Genomic DNA, 5272 nt, shown 5'->3' with positions numbered 1-5272 from the left:
TTTCATAAAATATATATTTAAAAAACTTACAGAAACAAAAATAATTGTAAGAAAATATTATGAACAGTTGTACACCAGCAAATCAGATAATATAGATCAAATAAACAAATTCCTAGGAACATAGTCATTACCAAATTTGATTAAAAAAGAAATAAAAAATCTGAACAAAGTTATAACACAGAATGAGATTGAATCAGTAATAAAAAATGTCCCAATGAAGAAAAGTCCAGGACCAGATTACTTCATTGGTGAGTTTCATTAAACATTTAATGAAAAATTAACATCAATTTTTCTGAGACTTTTCAAAAAATTTAAGAGAAGAAAACACTTTCTAAATTATTTTGTAAGGTCTGCATTACTCTGATACCAGTCAGAAAAGACATTGCAAGAGAAGAAATTCACAGAGCTATATTCTTTTGGAACATACATACAAAAATCCCTAAAAAAAAATGAGGAAATCAAATCCAACAGCATATTAAAAGGACTGTAGAGAGTGGCTGAAGATGGATACCAGAGGACTTGGATCTCATCTAAAGGGCAGTATTCCAGCTACTGAACTTGCAGCAAGAGGATCTCTTGAAAGTCATAATCTTCTGATAGTTTTTTGTGTGTGTATGAAAAATGAACTTTTACCTAGTCATCCTCTTGAATTTTCAGAAGAGAATTTCCAGCTTAACCAAGATAAAATGAATATTTCCCCACTGAGAAACATTCAGTGGTTATTTGTTCCACTAAAATTATAAATCAAAATTTAAGGCAGTGCAGCAGATTCTATGTCTTCCATTTCTTTAGAGCTCAAACCTTTCATTGGATATTTTGAGGGGTAATGAAGAGTCTACCAGATTTGAAGCTATTCTTATCTGTCACAAAGTGAAGTAATGGGAGAATGACACTTGGTGGAATATAAAATCAGTTTACTATAATACAATATGCTATTCATGGAAATAGAGGGACTGCATCTTGTTTATAGTCACTTTTGTACTATAATTTGATGCACACAACATTGAAAGTACTGACACATGGGAATTTTTGCACAAGTAGCCTCAGTGATCATTTGAAATTTTGGGAGTGTTTGGTTTATGGTCATATGACAATTGAAGGCACTAAAGATAGATGATTTTAATGCTTCTAATTTATATTAAAAAATGGCCTTCTATGTCTTTAAAATTACTCCTCATAAATATTATAAAATAGCCCACAGGTTGAAGATGAACCTGTTGTCTAGGTATTCCATAAATCTGAATAACCATTGTAAACATTTGAGTCTATAAACTTTATAGTATCACCTTTCAAAATAAACATTTGTAATTGATTTCAGTGGCAAATTGAGTACAATATGAGATATTTACACATATTTATACATATTTCGGTATAGTCCATTAATACTATTAAGAATGAGATACTTACTGTATTGATGCTATTTTAGAATTGTAGCTATTCTCTTTCAATTTGAAAAGTACAAGTTCAGAGGTTTTGGATTTCGTCTTGTGTTTAAAGTGAAAAGTTAAATAAAGCAACCAGCAAATGTAGGTTAAAAAAAAAGGGTTGTATACCATAACCAAATGAGATTTGTCCCAAGAATACAAAAATGGTTCAACCTAAAAAATATCAATCAACAGAATGCAACACATAAAGAGCATTTAAAAACTCCAGGTGAGCCTCTCAGTTGAGGCAGAAAAGGCATTTTACAAAACCCAACACACCTTCATGATAAGGAAACTCAGAAAACTAGGGGTAGAAGGAAATGTCCACAACATGATAAAGGGTATATAGGAAAAACTCACAGGAAATAACACACTTAATACTGAAAGACTGAAATATTTTCCCCTAAGATCAGGTACAAGACTAGAATGTTCAAATTATCACTGCTATCCAACATCATACTAAAAGTCATAACCAGGGAAATATATAAGAGAAAGAAATTTTAAAAATCCAAATTATAAGAGAAGGAAAACTATATTCACAGATGACATGATCCTATAAATAGAAAATACCAAAGAATCCTCAAAAAAAAAAAAATCTACTGGACCTAATAAATTAATTCAGCAAAGTTGCAGATCGGCAATGAACAATAAAAAAAATCTAAAAACACAATTTCATTGAAATAACATACAAATAATAAAATATCTAGGAATAAGTTTAACCAAAAAGGTGAAAATCTTGTCAATGGAAAACTATAAAATATTTCTGAAAGAATACCTAAATAAATAGAAAGACATTAATGTTCATGGATTGAGAAATTTAACATTGCTGAAATACCAATACTACTTAAAGCAATCTACCGATTAAATATAATCCTATTAAAATTTCAACAGCCTTTCTTTTCAGAAGTCAAAAAGCTGATTCTCTATATGAAATTTCAAAAAGCTCTGAATAGCCAAAACAATCATGAAGAAGGACAACAAAGTTGGAGGACTCACACTTCCTAATTTCAAAATTGAGTACACAGCTATAGGAATAAAAACAATATGAATAGTCATATAAACAAATGGAATATAGTTGAGAGTTCAGAAATCAATCTGTATATTTATGGCCAATTAATTTTTTATTTTATAGGTACATAATAGTTGTACATATTTATGGGGTATATGTGATACTTTGATGCAATCAAACAATACATAATGATAAAATCTGGGTAATTGAGATATCCATCACCTCAAACATCTATAATATGATTGTGTTGGAAACATTCTAAGTCTTCTCTTTTAGCTGTTGTGAAATGTACAACATTTTTTTGTTAACTATAGTCACCCTACAGTGCTCTAAAAGACTAGAACATATTCCTTCTACCTAACTGTATTTTTGTACCCACTAGCCAACCCATCTTTATCCCCTACTCTCCACTACATTTCCCAGCTTCTGGTAAGCACTATTTTATTCACCATCTCCATGGGATCAATTTCTTTCTTTTTTTTTTTTTCTAGTCCTCACACATGAGTGGAAAAAAAAAGTGATATTTGTCATTTTGTGCCCTGGTGTAACAAATTGATTTTTGACAAGGGTGTCAAGTTTATTCAATTGAGAAAGAATAGTTTCTCCAATGAATTGTGGTGGAATAACTAAATTTCCACATGCAAAAGAGTGAAGTTGTACCCCTACGTTAAACTGTACACAAAAATAATCTCACAATGGATAAATTACTCAAATATAAGAGCAAAAACCTAAAATCTCTTATAAGAAAGCACGGGGATAAACTGTCATGGCCTTGAATATGGTAATGGGTTCTTAGATATGGCACTAAAAACATGCACAACAAAAGAAAAAACTGTATATATAATAGACTTCATCAAAATTGAAAACTTTCATGTATCAAAGGACATTATTCAGAAATTAAAAAGACGGCCTGGGCAGTGGCTCACGCCTATAATCCCAACACTTTTGGAGGCTGAGAGGGGCAGATCACGAGGTCAGGAGATTGAAACCATCTTGGCTAACAAGGTGAAACCTTGTCTCTACTAAAAATACAAAAAATTAGCTGGCGTGGTGGCATGTCCCTGTAGTCCCAGCTACTTGGGAGGCTGAGGCAGAAGAATCGCTTGAACCTGGTAGGCGAAAGTTGCAGTGAGCTGAGATTGTGCCATTGCACTCCAGTCTGGGTGACACAGTGAGATTCCATCTCAATAAAAAAAGAAAAAAAAAAAGAAAAAGAAAAAATATAGAAAAAAAGTAAAAAGGCAACTTACATAGTGGAAGAAAATATTTGCAAATTACATACCTAAGAGATTATTACAGAGAATAAAGAATTCCTACAATTCAACAACAGCAAAAATCAAACAACCCAATTTAAAAATGGGCAAAAGATTTGAATAGATATTTCTTCAAAGATATAAATGTGGGCAATAAGCATAAATAAGATGCTCAACATCATTAGTCATTAGATAAATGCAAATCAAAACCACTTTACACCAATTAGGGTAGTTGTAATAAAAAAATAGAAAACAACAAATGTTGTTGAGGATGCACTAAAATTGGAAACCTTGTACATTGTTGATGGAAATATGAAATGCTACAGCTGCTATGGAAACAGTTTGATAGTTTCTCCAAAATTTAAACATAGATTTGTCATATGAACCAGCAATTCCACTCCTAAGTATATATCCAAAGGAAGTGAAAGCAGGGACTCAAACAAGTAATTGTGTGTCAATGTACATTGTAGCCTTATTCCTAATAGCCAAAAGTCAGAAGCAGTCCAAGTCTCCATCAACAGATGAATGCATAAACAAAAATGATATATACATTCAATTGAGTGATATTCAGCTATAAAAAGTAATAAAGTTTTGTAACATGGTATGACATGAATGAATCTTGAAAGTTTTACACTAAGTGAAGTAATCCAGACACTAAAAAGCAAATATTATGTAATTTCATTTACATAAAATATCTAGAATATGCAAATTTATAGACTAGAAAGGTTAGAGGTTACCAGAAACTAGGGGCAGACATGAATGAGAAGTCATTGCTTAATGGTAGAGTATTTCTGTTTGGAGTGATGAAAGTTTTGGAAATAGATGATGGTGATTATTTCACAAGATTGTGAATATGATTAATACCACTGAATTGTATACTTAAATATGGTTAAAATGGTCAATTTTATGTTACATATGTTTGACTGCAAGAACCTTTCAAAAATTGCATTGTACCCAGATGTTACTGTTCAGTATTTTCTTTTCCCAGATAATCATTTTTTCTTTCAACTTTTATTTTAGATGATAAAGGGGGAACATGTGTAGATTTGTTACGTAGGAATACTGCGTGATTTTGAGATTTGGAGTACAGATCCAGTCACACAGGTACTGAGCATAGTACCTAATAGGTAGTTTTTTAACCCAGCCCATCCCCACAGCCGCCTAGTAGTTCACAGTGTCTATTGTCACCATATTTATGTCTATGTGTGCTCTGTGCTTAGTTCCCACTTACAAGTGAGAATACGTGGCATTTGGTTGATTAGTTTAAAAAAAAGAAAAAGAATCTTATCGGCAGGGTTAATTTCATAATTGAAACATTTTAACTAAATTTTCTACCTATTAAAATTCTGCTAAATGAAAACTTCATTTCACTTTAAATATCAAATCAGATAAATGTATGTTGTCAATATATTTAGAGTTAGGATGGATATAAAATCACTCATAAGATACAGAAAATATTTTAATGAAATTCCTCCTTTTAAGAGAAATGAAAGTTGTTTTTTTTTTATTATACTTTAAGTTCTAGGGTACATGTGCATAACGTGCAGGTTTGTTACATATGTATACTTGTGCCATGTTGGTGTGCT

The 5272-nt window shown here is 31.4% G+C and overlaps 1 pseudogene; it reads left to right on the top strand.

Annotated features, from left to right (window-relative positions):
* Positions 1-503: 503 nt before the first annotated feature.
* LOC105519553 lies at positions 504-987 on the top strand (annotated as a pseudogene).
* Positions 988-5272: the final 4285 nt, after the last annotated feature.

This window comes from Colobus angolensis, unplaced genomic scaffold (assembly GCF_000951035.1).
Source record: "Colobus angolensis palliatus isolate OR3802 unplaced genomic scaffold, Cang.pa_1.0 Scaffold351, whole genome shotgun sequence".
Classification (NCBI taxonomy): domain Eukaryota; kingdom Metazoa; phylum Chordata; class Mammalia; order Primates; family Cercopithecidae; genus Colobus; species Colobus angolensis.
This window is presented reverse-complemented; position numbering and strand designations above follow the sequence as displayed.